At 43.4% G+C, this 22,736-nt stretch overlaps 3 long non-coding RNA genes across 6 annotated transcripts; 1 reads left to right on the top strand and 2 right to left on the bottom strand.

The window, feature by feature from the left end:
* Positions 1–1,778: 1,778 nt before the first annotated feature.
* Positions 1,779–4,006, bottom strand: LOC119297652. The gene is made up of 5 exons (XR_005145698.1): positions 3,811–4,006; positions 3,510–3,585; positions 2,480–2,884; positions 2,010–2,124; positions 1,779–1,928 (listed from the first exon to the last, which is right to left on the bottom strand). It is a non-coding gene; the product is annotated as an uncharacterized LOC119297652 (long non-coding RNA).
* Positions 4,007–8,192: 4,186 nt separating this feature from the next.
* On the bottom strand, positions 8,193–12,733 carry LOC119302314. Of its 3 annotated transcripts, XR_005147456.1 has the most exons (6): positions 12,420–12,733; positions 12,196–12,321; positions 12,010–12,072; positions 11,815–11,908; positions 11,658–11,738; positions 8,193–11,571 (listed from the first exon to the last, which is right to left on the bottom strand). It is a non-coding gene; the product is annotated as an uncharacterized LOC119302314 (long non-coding RNA). The 3 variants fall into 3 exon arrangements; XR_005147457.1 differs by lacking the exon at positions 12,010–12,072 and having other exon boundaries at positions 11,647–11,738; XR_005147455.1 differs by lacking the exon at positions 12,010–12,072.
* A 249-nt stretch (positions 12,734–12,982) lies between these two features.
* Positions 12,983–17,895, top strand: LOC119302313. Of its 2 annotated transcripts, XR_005147454.1 has the most exons (4): positions 12,983–13,469; positions 13,553–15,615; positions 15,727–15,772; positions 17,045–17,895. It is a non-coding gene; the product is annotated as an uncharacterized LOC119302313 (long non-coding RNA). The 2 variants fall into 2 exon arrangements; XR_005147453.1 differs by having other exon boundaries at positions 13,553–15,772.
* The last annotated feature ends 4,841 nt before the right edge of the window (positions 17,896–22,736 follow it).

Raw genomic sequence — 22,736 nt, 5'->3', positions numbered from 1 at the left:
GAGGTAGTCTTCAGTTCACCGGACAACTTCTGAAGCGAAGACCTGATCTTCGATATCGTCCCCATCTGTTGTGGTTATCACGCAGTGCTAAGACGTACCGCCTTTGCCTGCTTCAATGCAGTCCTGCATTATGCTTACTTAAAGCTCAAAATGCATGGACCTCGCGGCGTTATCATAGTCAATGGAAACATGGAGCGCTCCCTCCGCACTGAAGAGCATACCACGGTCCTTGCAGCCGAGGTACAGAGCGGCCTCATCAAGCCGAACACCTCATCGTCCATCAAGCCTCCGGACACTGTCAAACGAGTCCGGTCCACCCTGCAGAACGACAGCCTGGTTAGTCCAGCGCTAAACTAGCAGTCCCACCTCTGTCAATTGCCCCATCTAACTGCGGCATATGTACCGCGTGCACGTAATTACGCACTCAAAATACCTTGGGCAACGATAGAGGCACTTTGCGGACGAGGTCCATAATGCGGCTCGACCCTATTCAGACCTTAGACCTTTTTTCCCTTTCCTTTTTTCATACTAGATGACCCATTGCGCCAAATGGCGCAGAGACCCGTTTAAAACCATGTGCTCGTTGAAAATATTTGAATTTTTTTAATAACTTTTTGTTTGAGCATATGTTAAGAACTTGGCCTTTTGTATAAGTCTAAATGATTGTAAAGAGCTAAGCTCTCATAAAATGCAAGATGACAACAACAGAGTACAATTGTATTGTGTGCAACGACATCCAAAATTAGTTAGCTAATAAATGGTTTGAAAGAAACCAAACATTTCAGAGTGTGTATCCCACATCTCACTCTCCTAGAAAATGAACTCACAGAAAAAACAAGCCGCCAACAACTCAACGAAAATACAATTGATTTGATTCAACAACGGTAAGAGAAAATGAGTAACCTGCAAAGAAACAAAACGTTTAAATTAGTATTTTTAACCATACAAGAGTGTTGCAAGTAATTTTATACAAGAAGAAAAGGGCCAAAACCATAGAGTACAATGACTAAAAGTAGTAAATACATATGTTTTATTGCTTATTATTATTGTATAATTTTAAAATAATTATTAAATAGAAACTACATAATAGATTGAAATTCTTATGCATGTTTGCATGTTGAGCTGTATTTTTTCTGTATGGTTGTATGTTGAGGTGGACCTTTTTTCATCCATGTTATTTGATGAGGCGACATACTTACATGTTAAGAAAATTAGATTGATGAAGGCTAGCTATTTAAAAAAAGAATAGGTTAGAACCCATGATGACTTAATCACATATAGGACCCTGGTGGGCATTTTCAAACTTATAAAACCTGCTTGACACACCCATAATACTCTTAGGACCGATGGTGTACACTTCATCCAACTAAATGTAGTTTGACTACAGACTTTTTATGCTTGATGGATGCAATATAAAGCATACTTCGATTTCAGCTCAATTCCGGCAGTAGGTTAACGCACCAGTAATAGCCTTTTTGGGCAAATGTTACTTTAGACAACATGTACTAAGAAATAAGAACTCTAAGAGGTAAGCTTGCTTCTGGATGTAAACTCATGTATAAACAATGGATGAATGTAAAATCACAGTTCATCATAGATGGGAGGAGCATTTGTTTGAGCAGGTCCCTCCTGTACTTTTTCCAAGACGTCTTCAGCTGATACTGAGCATGATCTCTAGCATCAGCCAGCTTCCTATGCAGTATCAACAGGCCAATGCATCTTGAGACAATGTACAGAACCACCAAGGAGAACACGAGGAACCCAATGGTCAGGATGATCCTGGAACATATGATAGCTAAAAACTGGACGACCCAAACAATATTGTCGTTACACAAGCAGAAACTTGTCTTGAAGATGGAAACCAAATGTTTATCGCAACAGGAGTAGGCATACAAGTTAAACCCATTTGTTCCACTTCTTTTGTTCTACTGAAATACAAGAACAACCACATCATAAATGATTGGTATTAAGGCTGGTTTTGAACTCTACAAGAGATTCCTACTACATACCCATTGAGAACATCTTGTCATTGCATTGTGGTGAACAAACCATGGGTGCGCATCATCAAAGAGCGGTGCCCTTGATATTCACCTTCAGCCTTTTGGAGAACACTTGTTGATTCATCTGCATAAAAAGAAATTAAAATTAGCTAGCAGCTTGGCCTTGATAGGTCTGGAAATGGGTTCGTACCACAGAAAAAGAGTATGTAGTTCTTATTCATATGGAAAACTTGAAGCACATGAGGCTCTGCAGCGGATTTCATCCCAGCCTTTGTCCTAGAGCATTTAGCAGGTTCGTTTTCATTGTATAAACATAAATTATAGAATGAAATAACAAATATAGCAGGCGATTCTTTAACTAGTGCAATGCGATTTCATTTTGGTCATATGAAAGAGTTATATCACCACAATTATTTCTAATTTCGTTACCACATTTCATAGTTCAAGGGAAGTTATCTTTTTCCCTGTTCTCTCCATACCAGTGGTGAACATCACCATGCCTGTCACCCATAGGGACATAACCCTCCATCACTGCACACATCCACTACAATTTGCAAGCATCCCCAGTGAGTACCACACTGTCTGCATATAGAAAGGAGGTGAGATCATGATTGATAAACTATGCGTGAGAAATCTATATTTGCCTTCCAGTTTATAGAAGAATAAGAAAGAGACTTAGACAGACTTTTACGCAATGCTCATTTAACCTGTGAAGGACAAAAATATTCCACCATGCATCTCTGAATGATGAACTAAACTAAATAAGATATATATGCAGTAAATTCATTCAAAGTAGAAAAGGGATCTTCACATAAGCTTCTTGCTGAGGACATTTCTTGACTGGAAGGTCACACTTGAACCCATTACACTTATAAAACCCGGCCCTGTTGTCATTTCAATTGCAAATTAATCATCAATAATGCAAAATAATTTATGACCAACAAATGATTTGGAGGAAAATATTGATAATGCAAATAAATACACACACGTAGGAAGATGCATCGCAATAGTCGTATTACTTGAATTTCTGACCTGGCCAGCAAAGTCAGATCATCATGGATAGTACACAATGCCACATGATTTTTTTGGATCACAGAAACCTGGTCTAAATACATCTGAATGATATAATCAATTTGTCGAAATGCTTGGCAGACATATGAAAAACACACATGAGTAAACAAAAATATATGATCGGTATCTGTATTTGATCCACCTGGGTACATGTACATCCTAAAAGCAACAATCAAGTTGCCATACGACCTGATGTGCAGCTTATCCTGTGATACACAGAACTTCACAAATCATCAGGACATCATGTATTAGAATACATGAGCAAGAAGACAAACAAGCTGACCACAATATAAAGCCGGTGACTGAAATGATCCGCACCACTACATCATTGTAATTGGTTCAAACCAGCCCCTAAATTCCACACACTGCCTCACCATATGCAAGTGAAAGGGCATAAACCAGAAAGTGACTGAACAAGCGATAACAAGATTGGCATACCTAGTTTGCACCTTGTATGCAGAGCCGGGGAAATGAGAAAGTTGAAGGCAGTGTTGTTGTGGAAATCGGCATAGACCTGAAAAGTAGTTATCCAGCTAATTAAATAAAAGACCTTGATTTGAGAATACAAGCACCCAAACCTTTCATTAACAATCATTTTGTTGTTAGTCTGCACCATATGAACCCAAAGTAAGTTTTCCCTTTTACTTTTGTTTTTTCATGCAAATGTGTAACAGAGAGAGGGTCTGAAAAGAGAGATGGTTCAGAAGAAAGAGAGGGCATAGAGGGGAAGGGGATTAACTGTGAGTGGAGGCGAGGACGAAGTCGTAGGGTCCGTCTAGTACGGAGGGGCTCTGTACTAGCTGGGCTACTCCGAGACCTCGCGGTGCACGTTGCTGCCAGCGTGCTCCGAGGCATATACCTCCTATGCACCGGGCGCACGCGTTCCGAGCTGTCGGGCACGCCATCCTTGAATGCCTGCGGTGTAACGCCCTCGATGCGGCTATATCTCCTACGTGTCGAAGCACGACTTAGAGGCATAACCGCATTGAAAGCAATGTCGCAAGTAAGGTAATCTTCACAACAACCCATGTAAATATATATATAAAAGAGGAAAGGATACATAGTTGGCTTACACTCGCCACGTCACACAAATACATGAGTAACATTACAATCATCCAATACACTCATGGTCTGACTATGGTACCAAAATAAAAGATCAACCCCAACATGCGACATGGTCCCCGATCGCCCCAACTGGGCACCACTACTGATCATCTGGGAAAGACACATAGTAACGGCGAGAGTCTTCGTCGAACTCCCACTTGAGCTCAAGCGCATCATCTGGAATGGTATCATCGGTCCCTGCATCTGGTTTGGAAGTAATCTGTGAGTCACGGGGACTCAGCAATCTCGCACCCTCGCGATCAAGACTATTTAAGCTTATAGAAAAGGCAAGGTAAATATGTGGAGCTGCAGCAAGCGACTAGCATATATGGTGGCTAACATGTTCGCAAAAGAGAGCGAGAAGAGAAGGCAAAGCACGAACAAAAAACTATGATCAAGAAGTGATCCTAGAACAACCTACGTCAAGCATTACTCCAGCACCGTGTTCACTTCTCGGACTCCGCCGAGAAGAGACCATCACGGTAACACACGCGGTTGATTCATTTTAATTAAGTTAAGTTTCAAGTTATCTACAACCGGACATTAACAAATTCCCATCTGCCCATAATCGCGGGCATGGCTTTCGAAAGTTCAAATCCCTGCAGGGGAGTCCCAACTTAGCCCATCACAAGCTCTCACGGTCAACGAAGGATATTCCTTCTCCCGAGACATTCTGATCAGACTCGGCATCTCGGTTTTACAAGACATCCTAGACAATGGTAAAACAAGTCCAGCAACACTGCCCGAATGTGCCGACAAATCCCGATAGGAGCTGCACATATCTCGTTCTCAGGGCACACTCAAATGAGCTAGACGTCGGGTAGGCCAGCCCAGAGTTGCCCCTGGTAGCCCCGGACATCACTCAGTTGGACCAACACTTAGAGAAGCACTAGCCCGGGGGGGTTAAAAATAAAGATGACCCTTGAGTCCGCGAAACCCAAGGGAAAAAGGCTAGATGGTGAATGGTAAAACCAAAGTTGGGCATTGCTGGAAGAGTTTTATTCAAGGCGAACTGTCAAGGGGTTCCCATTATAACCCAACCGCGTAAGGAACGCAAAATCCGGGAACATAATACCGATATGACGGAAACTAGGGCGGCAAGAGTGGAACAAAACACTAGGAAAAAGGCCGAGCCTTCCACCCTTTACCAAGTATATAGGTGCATTAAGATAACAAGATAATATAGTGTTATCCCAACAATAAACAATGTTCCAACAAGGAACGATCTCCAATCTTCACCTGCAACTAGCAACGCTATAAGAGGGGCTGAGCAAAGCGGTAACATAGCCAATCAACGGTTTGCTAGGACATGGTGGGTTAGAGGTTTGACATGGCAATTTGGGAGACATGATAAGCATGTGGTAGGCATCGTAGCATAGGCATAGCAAAAGAACGAGCATCTAACAAGCAAAGATAGAAGTGATTTCGAGGGTATGATCATCTTGCCTGCAAAGTTGTCAGAGTTGCCTTGATCCTCATAAGAAAACTCAACGGGCTCCTCGTTAGCGAACTCGTCTCCCGGCTCTACCCAAACAAGACAAACAAGCAAAAGAACACAATCAACCACGTGCAAAGCTCAAACAACATGATGCGAACATGGTATGCTATGCGGGATGTGATATGTGATGCATATGCAAGATTTGACAAGGAATGATTGAACCTGGCCTCAACTTGGAAATCCAAGAGTGCCACTGGAAAGGTGAGGTGATTTCGATTGAAATCGATATAAAGATCACCGGAATCGGATGCACGGTTTGGAAATGGCAAGCAAAACAAATATGGCACCGGTCTGCGATAATCAGCAAGTAGCCATCTAAATGCATCAAGATAAATATGCTACAACACTCGAACATGACAACAAAATACATGGAAAGGATCCACTCATTATGCTTGACAAAAGATGAACACTGAGCTATGGCTAATTCATCCATTAACATGTTCAAACAAGCATGACAAAAATGCAAACGATAACAGGTTTCAGACTTTGTGAAATTAACACAAGTCTGGAATTTAATATCAGGAAGCACATTTTGGAGCATAAAAACTACATGCTACAGGAACTTTACATGGCAAATCAGGATATGGAATGAAGCTACTCAAAGCACTTAACAAAAGTCCCTTAGTGACCTTGAGCCAAAAGGGATCAGAAAATACAATTGCAAACATGTGAACATGGCAAAAACATAATCAGTTTACAGACTTAGTGAAAAACTGAAGAATGCAAATCTGTTAACGAGTAGGCATGTCCACGAGCTCGATGCACTCACTACAAAGCATGGCATGACAAACTAAGAATACACCCATCAAGAATACATATCATAGAAGCTAGACATGGCAAGAACAACAACATAGCATGCACAGATCAATAGAAACATTCTCGGCAAAATCGCTAACAAGTCAACAATCTGCCAGGATTCACGAAATAGCAAAAGTAGAGCTCGATTGACTCAAGCTAGGGTGCTCCATAAATGCAAACAAAGACACGGATGGATAGGGCACCACAATGTTAACAAATCATCTTTACTGATCATCCTCAAAAGAGGCACAGATCACGAGGAAACAACATGGACATATGGCATAATGACAAAATCAGGACAAGGACTTAGTGAAATTCTAAGTCCCTGAAATCAGCATTACCGATTGCACTACTTTGCAAGCTTGTGCTAGTCACCACACATATCACAAAAATACATGGTAAGCACCTCTGTAAAGATGGCATGGCATATAACAAAACACATGTAGAGCTCAGAAGGCATATCATGCACACATTAATCATGGCAAAAATGATAAATAGCTATTTGATGAAACAGCTCTGCCAAGTTTATCACATAGCCCTCTTCCAACAGCATTTCGGGCATCAAGATGAGCTCAAATAAAAACGATGCAATGAGATGAAATGATGTACTCTCTGAGGCGAACATTTTCGTATGCTACACACGCAAATCGGAGCTACGGATGCAGAGTTATAGCATGCCAAAGTTTGCAAAAAGATTAGGGTTCGGGGATGAAAAAGTCAACCCTCGAATCTCAGATCTGGATCCAGATCGTGGCTTCACGCGAACCGAGGATCACCGGCCGGAGTTCGTGCTCGCCGGAGCTGCTAGACGTCGCCGGAGGAAGGGGAGGAAGCTGAGGCGGTGGAGGTAGGCGGCGGAGCTCGCCGGAGTGGCGACGGCGGTGGCCGGGCGGCGCGGAGAGGTCCGAAAAGGACGGCGGCGAGGTCGAGCGTCGCCACCGGCGAGGGATGCGGTGGCCGGCGCGGTGGCCCGCGGCGGAGGAAGCGGCGAAGCCCCCAGAGACGAAGGAGATGGCGGCGGGGATCCGAGGGGCGGGCGGCGCGCTCGGTGGAAGGAGCCGGGCCGGGAGGGCCCTCGCTGGGCCTCGCGGGCCCGCGTGGTCGGCGATGAACTGGGGACCTGCCCGGGACACGTGGCGCGCCCTGGTTCGTCGCGGGCGGCGGCGGTGACTTTGTCCGGCCGGACCGGACGCGTCCGGTGCGGCGAGGAGCGGGGAGCTAGGGTTTGGAAGGAGGGGATCCGGGATTTTCGGGAGAGGATCTATATATAGGCATAGAGGGAGCTAGGAAGCTCCAAATGGAGTGCGGTTTTCGGCCACGTGATCGTGATCGAACGTTCTAGATGATGGAAGGGTTTTTGGTGGGTTTTGGGCCAAATTGGAAGGGTGTTGGGCTGCAACACAAACGAGGCCTTCTCGGTTCCTCGGTTAACCGTTGGAGTATCAAACGAAGTCCAAATGGTACGAAACTTGACAGGCGGTCTACCGGTAGTAAACCAAGGCCGCTTGGCAAGTCTCGGTCCAATCCGGAAATGTTTAACCCCCACACATGAAAAGAGGTAGAAAGAGCCACCGGAGGAGATAGGAGCGCCGGAATACAAAACGGACAACGGGGAAAATGCTCGGATGCATGAGACGAACACGTATGCAAGTGCAATGCACATGATAATATGATATGAGATGCATGACAAAGGCAACAACACACGGAGACAAAAACCCGAACCCGGGGAAACAAAATAACTTAGTGCCGGAAACGGCAAGAGTTGGGATACATATAAGGTAAATTACATCCGGGGTGTTACATGCGGGTAGGCCGCGCCCATCACACCGTGCGTTTTGCCGTTGCCGCCGACGACATATGCTCGTGGTCGCCTGTCCATGATTCCGCACACATGCTGCTACGCGGAGCAAGGTGGATGTAGAGGTGGCGGCGGCGCTCACGGCGCAGCGGAGGCGAGCCGATCTGCCTCCCTGGCTGGCATCTACGCCTTTCCTCCTTCTCCAGCCGGTGAATTCCCGGTTGATCTCCTTCTCCCGCGGCTTCCTCGCGAGCTGTGGTGGATAAGGACCTCGGGAGGCGCTGGATCTCATCGACGGTAGATCTCCTAGGGCTGCCGGGGGGAGGGGGAAGGGAGGAGCGAGGAGACCTATGGGTTGGGGGCACCCACACCGCACACTCTTGCTGCCTTAGACAAGAAGCGGCATGGCGCAGGGGTCAGGCAGAGCACAACGTAGGAGTCAGCCGCACAACTCTCCCCAACACCAAATGCGAACGAAAACGACGACGCGGCGACCCCGACGAGACACGCATCTAGTGCAGCCGACAAGCAGGACCACGAGTAGCTTCGGCCCACCTGTCATCGCGGCATGCGAAAGACGGTTGCAGAAGCCGGGTGCACACGCACCGGCCGACCCCTCCGCAACTGCTCCCCACGACGCACGATGCACGACGCGGGCAACACTCCAGGAACGTCCCGCCAAGAGCGGTTGACTGGAAAAATCTATAACCTGAGTCGGCGCACACACAAAAATGCAACATTCACTGACACACGGGACCAAGAGGAATATGGGCCCACATACAGCGTCACCCACCAGCGAATCAGAGGGGCGAGCAGGAACCGTAAATCGCGTGCAGCACTCAGGACGCACCCACCCAACGTGGCAGGAGAGGCCGCCCGGGCAACCGAAAAAGGCTCACCCAGCCAATCAGTTGAGAGACCGAGCCCACATGTCATGGTCTGCCATGAACTCACCATGCAATCAAAACGAAAACCAATGAAGATCCAACATCAGCCAACACAAATAGAAGCAGTTTGACCAACATCCAACGGCCCAAATTGAAGCAAAACAAGGGACAACCGAGGAGACGAGTTGGCTAGCCTCATTATATGTTTAAACTAGTGGACCCGTTGTGCCAAATGGCGCAGAGGCACGCTAAATCCATGTGCGCAATGAAAAAAATATCCTTGGTTTAATCCCCTTTAGTAGGAAACATCATGAACTGTTGTCTATGATGAGATGTATATACATATTTTAATTTTATAGCACAAAATACTTGCTACCATGTTTGCACAGACCCATTTGAAATCAATCATGTTCACACTGAAAACATTTGCATTTTCCAATGACTTTGTGTTTGAGCAAAAAATACATAGGCTCTTGTTTAAGAATGTATGTACCTTTAAAATCATTAAATGCTTTCAAAATATTTTCATTAGTTAGGAGCTTTAGGTTTGAGCAAACATGTATGATTGGAGCTTTAGCCCTTCTGTATAAAAATAATACTACGAAACATCTCCATAATAGCTAGCTATGGTCTATGACATTTGTTTCATAACTATCAAAATGACTAAAACATCATTTCTATTGAATCACGCAGACTAAAGAAAACAAGGGGGATTAATCAATAGTTCAACACTAAAACATTATTTCGGAACCAATACAATCTTTTAATCGATTTCTCGCCTATGATATAAGAGGATGCAGACGGAAAGTAAAACCAAAATCCGTGTCACCTTGACGAATATGCAGAATTTGGCATGTTTGGCAATTGAAAAACATTCAAGGATACAATATCTTTGACTTTAGCAGAAAGCGAAATATTGGTATAGTGCTCAAACAATCCCAAAATGGTATAAAGAAATGAGAAATGGTAAAGTTGTTAACATTGTTCAAAATGGTAATTTAGAAACCTATCCTAGCCTTCCAGTTTATAGGAAGAAAAGAGAAGGGAGCTTAGACAGCCTTTACAAAATGCTAATTCATCCACTAAGCTTCTGCCAGAAATAAGCATGCACTGTAGATTCACTAATTAACTATGTTGCATGGAGAACTTATTTTGTCAGGGGTAGTCTATGTGACAAACTACCCCCAGTGACAAAGCTATAAACCTACCTCTAGTGACAAAGCTATAAACTATCTAATGGACAAAAATAAAGCTTTTGACATTCTGCATACTATCTTTCCCTACCACAATGTGATGAAGCTCTGAAACTGTACACGCATGGCAATAGGAAAAATGAAGCTCTAGAACTGTACACACTGTACAAAGCTATAAACTCTCTAATGGAGTTGACTTCTTTAACCAAACTAAAGCCAGCGCATGGCATACGGTTAGAGCTAAGCGAGCACGCATACATTGTTTGAATTTTTAATGGCACAAACGTTCCAAGAACAAAACATATGAAGAACCCAGTAGCATCAATCAGTTCCAACACCACCTTACACCTCAAATCCATATGCCCATTGCATGATGATTAAACACGCACTTCACAGGGGAGTGTATGATGCCAAAAGAACACCTGCATACACACGCAAGTAAAATGGTACATCCACAATAGGACTTGGAAAGAAAAAGTCTGAACTACCTGTTAGATGTACAGGTATCACAGCCCAGAGTGCAACACATTTTATAGCAGCAACATCAGATATCAAAATGCACTACATCTCAGACTGTCGATCCTTGATAAATAAACAAAAGCACATTCAACGTGGTTGTAGTTTCAAACAATCACATGAAAAATTCTGCCTACACACCTAAACTAAACCAGCAAGTTATGGTAGTGGCCCGGAGAAATAATTTAGAGAAGCGACATAAAGCAGAGGAGAAGGCAGATGGTAAATCATCGAAACTCAAAACATGTTACAACACAAAAGATTTGTTTATTCCAGAAATATAAGTGAGCATTTGATGAGAGGAAAATACACTCTATTAAGGGAAGTAGAACATTTCATAATGCTCACCTAACATGTACAAAACAGAGATCAACCATGTAATTTTACTACATGGTAGGTTATCATTTTACTTTCCTTGTCCAGCAAAGAGGAGTCACAGTTTGCAAGTACTATAGCTTCATTCGTATATCCTTGAAAAATAGAGTCAGGTGCAACATTTATACACCACGTCTAATATCAGTTAATGAGAAAAAAGTAGTGGAACTAATAAGCACGCAAATTCTCAAATCAATCTCCACAACATCGTCTGCAGAAAATTTTACAAAAGAAAAGGTCAATCTCTTCTTTTATCATACCAGAGGTACATCAAGTACGTTTCATTTGCAGACAATAGGAAAACCTTAATCCAACTGAAAGATGGACAATCCTGAAACAATGATGAACATCAGCTCCATTGACTTGTGTAGTCCAGGGATAGCAAAAGTACCTAATTAAATATTACATGTATATGACCTTGCGATTCTTAGGCTTTGTGAAGAACTGGAAAGTTGACTTCAGTCCAATCGTTAGAGAAACACCAGAGACGAAGAGAACCTGACATGAAATGCATGATAATTAGGATGCAATAGGTTAGAGCGAAGTATAAGTAAACCAGGAGGATGATTCTTACATTTCCCATTGCAAGGAACCCCTTGTCAAACAGCATGAGGATCCTAAGAAACGAGAAGAGAACTCCAAAAACCCAGTCAAGCCCAGCCCGATCTCTGTTGGAAAATGTGAAACAATTAGAGCAAGAGTTCAGAGATGCAAGTGCATTGTACAGAACAAGTGTCACTTAGTTAAACTAAACATCCAACATGCATACTTAGAGAGTGCGTTCAGAAGTAACTTTAGCAACTATTAGATGGTCCCTCCTGATTATATCTTCCTGGAAATTTGTACAACAACCAACGAAAAAAGAATAAAACACTGAACAACATGAATGGTTCTTATTCTGAGCATGAACAGATCTACACTATAACCATATGAAGTGAGGTTCAGTGAATAATACCTAGAGGAAGCAATTCTTATTCCATCCAACCCTTCGTCCAGCACAACAAGATGGAACCATATCCATAATTGACGTTGTATGAACAACAATTTCCTTCATTAAATCTGGACTGGGAACTGGGCAAATCTGTTTCCATGTACAACAGAGAGACAGATAAGGGGATGAGAGAGAGCATAGAAAGGAACGGGAAAGTACATGCGCTTGGAGGGGGAGGCTAGCCTCACCAGCGTCCAGCAGTGGTGGTGAAAAGGAGCACGTGGACGACGGCTTCCTCGACCAAAAGAACGACGACGGTGACGGATCTGACGGCCTCGGGCTGCCATTGTCAAGACCTACCCCTCGTCAGGCAGGGAAGAATCAAGCCGCGGCGCTACTCGTGTAGGCACGGCCCGGGGCGATTGGATTATGCCATCCCCTTCCCCATCGTTCATCTGCCTCCCTTCCTCCTCTCTGCTACCCATGACTCCGCCTGAGTCAGGCTGGGATGAGAGATGGAGCCATGGACGAGTCTAGCGGCGTCCGACGCGGGAGGGTACGACGGCTGACGAGCGAGGAAGGAAGGAGGAGGAAGGGTGTGGAAGACGGCTGTGGGGATCGAACATATAAATCCTGCTGTGCAACCCGCTCATCCGGACGCCTTCCTGCGCGCATCATTCGTGTCCGTTGGATCTCCTTTGTCATTGACTCCAGATCATTCGATCATTTGACTGCTGGTAATTTTCTCACCGTGCAGTTACTTTTATTGGCCTATGACTGGTGGGCTAAGCCTCGCATGGATTGGCTGGGTCAGCCGTTCCCGTGTAGGGATTATTAGCCACCCACTACGCGCCCGCCCCGTGCTCGACGTGCATTCCTCAGCCCCCGCGCCCCCTCCGCTCTCTCCTCCCCCTCCTCGTCCCTGTCCCAACCCTAATCCTTTTCCCTCTCCACCCCGCAGCCGCCCCCTAGCTCCTCGTCCCCTTCACTCAGTCCATCCCTCCTCATCCCAGATCCAGCGGATCCGAGGCGTGCAGACACGGAGGCGAGTTTCTCTGGCGCCGGTGGCAACCTGCAAGCAAAGGGCGGCGGCGGCGCTCGATTTGATCTGCAGGAGAGAGAGAGATGGAGAGGAGGGACGCCACCATGGGAGAACAGGGCCAACTTCGTGGTGGGCATGGAGGCGCAGAGGAGGATGGCGATGGGGGATGGGAGCAGAGTAGCAGGACTTCCAGGCGGTGCTCGCGTCATGGTGGAGTGGAGGAGCTCGTCGTCCATCATCACAATCCACAATCTAGGTTGCTCCCCCCTCCTCTCCCAGTTATTATCTCAGTTCTCTGATTTTATGATTTTGATTCTCAATTTCTGTTTTTTTTTTCAGATCTGAGATAGAAAAGAAGAGAAAGAATCTTGTGGAATTTCAGATCTGAGATAGGAACGGGGAGAAAGAATCTTGTGAAAGAGCCTGACGAAAAAGAAAGGGGTGAATCACCACTTTCTCCCATTCATGTTTGTTTCTGCATTTTATTTTTAAGATGCAGGTTGGCCAACTGTAACAATAGAAATATATGTGCAATTTTTGTTTGTGTACTTCAATAAAAATATATTTTCACTTGACCTCGAGGGCGGTTGCATCCAGTTATTGTTTCCGGGAGATTTATTGGTGAAGGTCTAAATATTTTAAGATATATTGACGAGATATCACTCATGAAGGAATGCTCAAGGGCATAAGATCTAATGTTCTTCATGTTATACAGTCATCTGGTATAAATTGCTAGAGTAGATAAGAAACAGATTTCCAACATAATAAACAGCTCACATTCCTTGGTATTGGCATATGGTTCTGAAACTTAATATGCACAATAGAGTATGTATTGCAGTCTGGATTATATCAAAGTTTGGTTCAAAATGAACAAACATCAGCATTGTATCCGTACTGGATGCAAGTGATTTGAATTTTTTCAGTCAGTTAACAAGCAGTTTTCCAATTAACAAAACGACAGTGTAGAAGCTCTTTTACTAATGAGATACATAAGGTGCATAATACTGGTTCAAACAGCAGCAGTTTTTCAACCAGTTAACAAACAGTAGAAGTTTTACTACTGAGATAAGCACCAGTTTTTCAGTGTACAAACAACAGCAGTTTTACTACTGAGATAAGCAGCAATTTTTCAGTCAGCTAACAAGCAACAGTTTTGCAGTAACATCTTTCATGTATACTTCCAATGCATAAACATGAGCAGAGATACGCTACAGTTTAGGCAAAGAATGAATCAAAAAATTGCAGAGAAGCAGCAAAATAAGTTCCTTCTTTGAGAGAATGCAAATCAGATATGTTTGTTTCAGGGTTCAGACTTCAAGATAACTAAAATGCATCCCCTAACTTTTTTTTAGGCAAGATCCAGTTTCATTTCTTATATTTGTGCTTCTTCATTGAGTGATCTCCAACTTTCTATTGTTTACAAATTCCAAATAGAGCTCCTGGTTTGCTGTGTTGATTGGTACCATACATAAGTTGAACTTTGTTTTCAAATGGAAGGACCTAATAATCTACTTCTTATATTATGGGACGGAGTAGTAACATGTATGTGTGGCGGCACAAGGAGCATTTCCTTCTGAAAAAATAATATTAAAGATAAGTCAATGACACAAAGTACTGAATAAATCAATACTTCTAATGATCTATATGATACATACTTTCCATGTTACCTCTACTATATAGTTTTACAGTACAATGTCACATTTCTGATCTGTAGTGTACCTCAGTTACTAGCATGATATAAAGTTTATGGATAATTGCCAACAGAGTTCTCATATGTTTCTATGTATCTGAATGTTCACATTCATCAAGTTTAAGCTTTATGTATAGCTTATGTCTTTGAAGTTAAGCAGTCACACAGTCGTAGGTCCACCGTTTCATGATTTTTAATTTGCTAACTGGGTAAAAGATTCCTTGTCCTTGGTGAGATACATGAATTCACATTGTTTCGTACCAGATGTATGAAGAACAAAGATATCTTTCTTTATCTTTATTTTCCTCGACTACATATTATTTAACCGTGTCATGTTTATAACCTACTTGACATCGATACGGTTCTATGAGAGGTCATTGCTTATGCATCAGTCCTCAAGGTGGATGTTGTTCATTTAGATATTACATTTTGTTGCCATGTTTCCACATTAGTCAAAAGTGTTCATCTCAATAATTTATTAAGAGTGGCTTCGAATAATATGGCATCAAAACGTTTGTTTTCTCTCCAACCAATAATGAAATGATATCTGTGCATATAAAACGGCTACCAATTCTTGGTTTTTATTAGCTTCTTGAAAAAGGGGCGCAACAGGTCAATGGACTATTGTATTGCTGATGATAATGTTGTTTCGTGTAGAAAGGAATTTTCTCCTTGCTTTCATATGTCGATATCAACTCACTGCTTGATTCAGGTGCTTTTTCGTGTAGATAGGGTGACAGGAATATTCCTGTTATATATTTACCAGTTAGCACATGTAATCTGGTACTCTGATTTCTTTGACACTTTTCTCTTCACGATGTAGTCAAGGCAAAAGGCATTAGGAGACCTCCAATCTGCAGAATGGCATGGTATGAATACATGTGACACCCGCTGTTCATTTCACTGCTTTTATAAAATTTATGCATTCTTCCTTCACTTTTTTGTACTTACATGTTTTGCGCTGTTGAGTTAACTCAGTTGTAGATAACAATTTTGCTCTGTATTCACTTTAGCTAACATTTTTTTTGCTACTGTTAAAACATATACTGCTTTTTAAGGGAAGCATAACTATTGTTTTATTTTATTAACCCTAGATGTTCCTGAACTCTCCGACGGCCCGAACCGGCAGGCAGAAAAAAAAGAGAACACACCCAATCCAGGAACCACCCTCCACCTTCCCCGAACCACTCGAATCCCGCACCTCTCACTCTCTCCCGATCCCCCATGGCGCCGCCGCTGCTACCTGCCCCACGCCGTCGTTGCTACGACCTGCCCAGACCACCGCCTCGCCATCTGCCCCGCACCGCCCACCACCGCAATTCAGCCATCAAAAAATCGGGCGCCGCCACCCGTTTCTCCTACCGCCGCTCGCCTTCTAGTACCATGTCCCTCTCAAGTCTCCCCCACGCAGGCCCCGCCGTGCATCCGATGACCCTACAACAACCATGGATGCGGGAGGAGAGGTCGCCGGATCCCAGTGCGCTGCCGCCTACCCAGGCGCCTCCACTGGGCACCGCTACCTCGCGGCCAAGCGCAGCAACCAACCGCCGGAGCGCGCACCATCCGACGCCCTCGCGTCAGCGCACCACCCCTGCTTCCTCTGTAGCCATGCATCACGCGTTGAGCACCACCAGCAGGTTCCGTCCCCCTCCTCCTCCTCGATGTGAAGGGGAGACGACCCCCAACTCCGGCGAGCCCAGAAAATGACCTTCCCCGTGGCGCATGTCTGAACTGCAACCTCGATCTTCTTCCTCTGGAGTTAAAGCAACTGATGCTAGCAATTTGTTGATGCTGCTCCTCCTCCTGCTCGTGTAGGCCGAGCTGCTCCCTCGAGCTTTGCTGCCCTTCTGCCTCCATCCTCTCCCCACGAACTACCAGAACCAGAGCTGAGGGAAGCTGCAGTAGCAGCTGGGAGCAAGTCGCTCAAAAGAATTGGAAGATGCTCGTCTTTTTAGCCGCGAAATATGCAGTGTCGGTATGGTCGACAAAAAAATGGACATGACCCTGGAGTGGCTTCTTACCACTACTACAACGACCTTGTTGTTAACATCATTCGTCCACTCTACACGTCAGAAGTTATCTTCTTCCCACAAGACATTCAGCCAGTGTGTTTACTGTTCTTGTTGTGCTTCTACCACCAGATTGCTCTCTTCCCCCTTCGGCCCTTTGTGTGGTGATTTTGCTGCACCTGTGACGAGGAACAAGCAAATTCTCGCAAGCACACTTCAGCTCCGAATGAAACCTGACGCACGATCCGCTAGTCAACAGTGAGGAGACTGAAAGAAGTAGCATCAGAGAGGAAGGTAAGTCCAGAGGCACTGATGTCTTAAATCACACCGTTTTGAAACAAACCGACGATCATTACCAAGCTTTCTTCAAGGAAAAAGAACCAGGACAAGACCGATATTGATGGAGCGTTTTTGACCATAAGTTGTTTCTCTAGTTTAAATACTGATGACAGCCAGTCTCCCTGCTTCTTGCCCCATTTTGTTTGGTGATGTGTATCTAATGTGTACGACATTCGTAAGATCAGCTCCCCCTTTTAGCAAGTTACTAGAAGCCGAGAACGGCTGTAGTGCTCAGATTGTTCTTGTTCTGAGTTGGAGAAGCTAGAGGCACCAAGCAAAAATGTGGGTCACTCTTTTCGGTGGCAAACAACGTTGCCAGTGAGCAATAATTTTTGAAGGGAAGGAACCACATTTGAGTATCCCGTTGATAAATTTGCAATTAAGCTAGCGTCTGGCTGGCTGCTGGTGGAAGGCTTGCGATTCTAAAGAATCTTTGATGCAATGTTGTTTGCCCTGACTGTTCGCTTCCCTGACTTAGCCAACGGCTGAAATAAAAGACATTTCATTTCCAAGTAATATTGAAGTTTAGAGACATTTCATTTCGTAGCTTGTACTGTTGCTTCAGTGATAAGATGTCATTGGTTCATTACACATGAGTGCCTGACAGCCTGAAGCCTCTGCTACCCCCTGCAGTGTTGGTAATATACCTGGTCGTTGTTGTCATGTGTGGACTGCAGGGACGGTCGAATCCGACCTTCCTAGGCATCACCTTTCTTCCTTCTCTCATTCATGTTCTTGCATCTAAGCTCCACTCCTGTCTACTATTTCAGTCTATATTCTCAGAAGTACCAGAGATTCCAAATAAAAACATGGCCTTTATATATTCATGCATATTCAGACTCACTCATCTCGCTTGTTCAATTCATTCATTCATCAGGAGGGGACTTGCTTGTGTGTTTAAATCTGCAGTGCAACAAAAGTTGATTCTTCGAAACCAATTCAAGGACATTGATCTGAAAAGCAGACGACCGCCTTCTGCTACTACCATCGAGCGATGCCCGCTGCACAACGCGCCGACTATTACTATGCTTTTTTTTTTTTGAACAACAAAAGGCGCACGAAGCGCCAAACTTTCCATTCAGCTCAGCTCAATAGCAACGTATAGCATGAATTACAAAGCCCTCAAACTCGAAATTAGAGGAGAGAAACTACAGGGCAAGCCATGTCCCTGTGAGCCGAAGCAAAACAACATATGTCAGGTTCTACATTTGATGTAAGAACCTGATGAGCGACGTTGTGAGCAATTCCATTAATTTCCCTAGAAATATGGAACACTCTAGGTTGAAGGTCTGAAGAGTAGCAGAAGAAATCAGCTAAAACTTTCCTGATAGTCCAAGGGGTAGCAGTTTCAGTAATCTTTCTACTAGCCGTAAATGAAGCCAAAGAGAGACAGTCTGTGAGGAAGGTCGGCTGGCTGATGTTGAGACATTTAGCTACTTTTGCAGCCAAGAGAAGAGCAAACGCTTCAGCCTGCAGAGGAGTACTTGTAATTGAGGTGGAAGCTTGAATCTGCACGCTGACTTCCTTCTGATCGTGCGGCAAAGAAATGTAGATACCAACTCCAGTGGCTGCTGTTCCCTGCAATAAACCTGGAATTTTTTTGCACTTAAAAGATGCATCAGTATATACTTTCGGTCCCGTGATAAGAAGATCTGATTTAAGCGTTTGTCCCTGCAAGGGAAGTTGATTAGTATGGGTTAAGATACAACTGGAGTTTTGAGGCTGATGGTGTGAAGAACTGTTAAGCAGATCACAGAAATCATTAGATAGAGAAGTAGCAGCAATATTAACTTGGTGAGGGGTAGCTTTCTTTCTATTAAAAAGATAATCATTCCTCGCTTTCCAAAGACACCACATAAAATTTAGAATGTTGACAACAGAAGCATGCGGATGGTTCATATTAAGTAAAGCAAGAATAATACTATGGATATTGGTATAGATCTGAACTAAAGCATCTGTTCTGATGAACCAAGGATGAGAAAACCAAGCAGCTCTAGCGAAGTCACAAAGAAAAAACATGTGAACCTCATCCTCTTGCTGACCACATCTGCAACAATATTGAGAAATATGTACGGAAAAGCGCCCAACCCTCAAACCTGTGGGAAGAGCTTTCCAAAGGAGTCTCCAAGCGAAAGTTTGAACTCTGGGGATCATCAACTTTTGCTTCCAAATCAACTTGAGAAGATTTTTCATCTGCAAAGAAACTTGGGAAGGAGTATTTCTTGGATTGGCATGAATATCCTGCAAACACAATTTATAAGTGGACTTGGAAGAACAAGTACCATTAGGAGTTAGATCCCAACATAATATATCCGGGCAATCTTGGTGAATAATGTCAGTTTGAACGATAACAGAGGCTAGAGGCTGTTGAAAGAGAGAGTTAATGAGGTCATTGTTCCAGATTTTCTGACCCGGTATCCAAAGGTCCTTAACAAGAGAAGGATATATGTATCCTGAAGGCTGAATAATAAGATTGTCGTGAACAGAAGCCCAAAGGGAACACCAAGGGGTACTCCAAAGAGAGATATTCCCTTGCGTGAGTTGGTAAAAAGAGTGATCTTTCAGTTTAGGCAACATTTTTAAAATGGATGACCAGAAAGCAGATTTTGGAGTAGTAGAAATAGCAGTCCAAATAGAGGCATCATGGAAGTATTTAGATTTGAGCACAAGATGAAGGTGGGAGGAAGGGTCTTCAGCAAGCCTCCAAGCAGCTGCAAGAAGTAAGCCCTCATTAATTGCTTGCAAGTTCCTAATGCCAAGACCACCTTCCTGTTTGGAATTGCAAATGTCCTTCCAAGCCCTAAGACAAAGGCTCTTGTTAGAATTATTCTGTCTGATTCCTGTCCACCAAAAGTTCCTTGCAGTGAGTTTGGCTATAAACTTCTTGGTAAACAAAATATTAGACATGTAGTACACAGGAATAACAGAGAACACAGACCTAATGAGCTCAAGCCTAGCAGCATGAGAGAGCATATTAGCTTTGTAAGCAGGCAATTTATTCAGAAATTTATCAATAACAAGTTGTAAGCAGCAATTCTATTTTTAGCAGGAAGAATAAGCGGATGACCAAGGTGGGTGAAATTGTTATCCATGATAGAAACAGGAAAAACTTGCTTAATCTCTTGAATAGTGGTTTGACTAACATGAGTACTAAAAAGAATAGCAGATTTGGCCCAATTTGGTGTTCGACCTGAAATATAACAAAAGTGATGGATGAGTTGAGCCATAGAATTTGCTTCCTGCATAGTGGCTTGACCACAAACCAACAGATCATCTGCAAACAATAGAGAATGAATAGAAGGGCAATCTGGACCAAGTGAAATACCCTGGAGATGATGAGCAGCTAGAGCTTCATTAAGAGCAACAGATAATTCATTGATAGCAATAACAAACAAATAAGGCGACATGGGACAGCCTTGACGAATACCTCTGAAACTTTTAAATTTATGAGAAGGCTGCCCATTAATAAGCACAGAGAAAGTAGGAGAAGAAATGCAAGCATGAATCAAATTAATGAAATGACCATGCAGACCTTTATGTGCAAGAGCAGACACAATGAAACTCCATTCAAGACGATCAAAAGCTTTAGCAAGATCTATCTTGAGCATGAAAGCATGATGATTCCACGATTTTAGAGCGAAGGAGTGAGTAATCTCTTGAGCAATAATGATGTTATCGCTAATTCTTCTACCCTCAATAAAGGCTTGTTGTGCCGGATCAATATAGTTCGGAAGATGAGGCTTAATCCTATTAGCCAATGATTTCGCAATGATTTTGTAGACAACATTACAAAGGCTAATGGGACGATAATCCATAGGAACTTGAGGAACTAACTTTTTTGGAATGAGAGCAATATTAGTGTCATTGATATGAGGAGGTAAAATACCAGTTTTATAAAAGGTAGTCACAAGTTGAGTAACTTCCTCGCCAATCCAATCCCATGCTGCCAGATAAAATTCAACATTAAATCCATCCGGACCCGGAGAAGCATTCAACTTCATATCTTTGAGAATCTGCAAAATCTCATGTTTATCTGGAAGAAAGTAAGTAGGATCCAAGGAGTTGTCAGGCAAACGAGTGTTAAGAAAAGGCCTTGCAGTGTTATTGTTTGGCGAAGAGAAGATGTATCTAAAATAATTGACAAAAGTATTAGTGATAGCACTAGGTTTAAAATGAAGCACATCATTTTCTTCTTTTGATCACAGCCTGAGGAAAAAACTTAGTATTACGATCACCAGCAGTGGCCCAACCCTTCTTACTTCTCTGTTTATAAAATTGATTGAGCTTAGAGAGAGTTTGTTCATACCTAAGAGTGAGAGAGCTTTCCAAAGTGTGATTTTGCTGCTGAATTGGAAGCTGCTGAATCTGATTAATACTGGACTCAATTTCCAAAAGCTCTTGTTGGAAGGGCTTTTTCTTCTTACACCACTTCTTGAAAGAACCTGCCAAAGAAGAAGACTTTGTTGCAAAAGAGGTAAAAGTGCAATTATTCCAAGCAGATTTTGCAAAGCTAGTAAAGTCTTTTTCAAGCAACCACCAGTTTTCAAATTTAAAAGTTTGCCTCGGCTTAAGAAAATTACCGTCTGTAGAAACGAGAATGGGCGCATGATCACTGAGAATAATAGGTAAGTTGAGCACTTTAGAATTAGGATAATGCGCACACCAGTCAGAGTTGACAAGGCATCGGTCTAGACGTCTGTAAATAGGATTAACAGTATGCTGTTTGTTACGCCAAGCGTACGCAGGACCACTAAAACCAATATAAAAAAAACCACAATTTTTAACAAGGGAACGAAAAGCAGACATGCGATAATAATTAACACTACCATTACAACCATCTGTATCATACAAGATGTCATTAAGGTCTCCAATACACATCATGGGCTTACCCAAGTTATCATACACAAAAGCAGAAACTTGACTCCAAATAGCACTAGTCTGCCTATGGTAGGGGTCACCATATATACAAATCAAACAAAAGTGAACACCCGAGGCTAGATGAACTACATTAGCTAAAATATAATGAAAGGAGGCACTATGAACAGACACATTGAGTTCATCATTCCACATAAGCCAGAGCCCTCCAGAGGCTCCTCTAGAAGGAACAACAAAACTATTAGCAACACCAAACCTATTAACAAGATCAACCGACCGAACCTTGGAAGATTTGATTTCGGAAACAAAGGTTACCTGAGCTTTAGTAGAACGAATCAGATTGGCCAGAAATAGCATACATTCATTGCCGAGGTCTCGGCCCATACCTCGGCAATTCCAAGCTATGGCTTTCATGGCGCCCGAGACGCGTTAGGGCCATGCGCCGCTGCCCAAGAAAAAGAGTCGGTCATGTTCCCATGTACTACAGCATCAAATTCCATCTCCCCCCTGACCACTCCTAAGATCCACTCTATCTCGTTGGCAAGAGGAGCTAAAGTCATCCTGATATTCTACTGCAGCTTGACTCGAACTAGAAGGAATACAGGGTTGG

Source organism: Triticum dicoccoides, chromosome 5A (assembly GCF_002162155.2).
Source record: "Triticum dicoccoides isolate Atlit2015 ecotype Zavitan chromosome 5A, WEW_v2.0, whole genome shotgun sequence".
NCBI classification, from domain to species: Eukaryota; Viridiplantae; Streptophyta; class Magnoliopsida; order Poales; family Poaceae; genus Triticum; species Triticum dicoccoides.
This window is presented reverse-complemented; position numbering and strand designations above follow the sequence as displayed.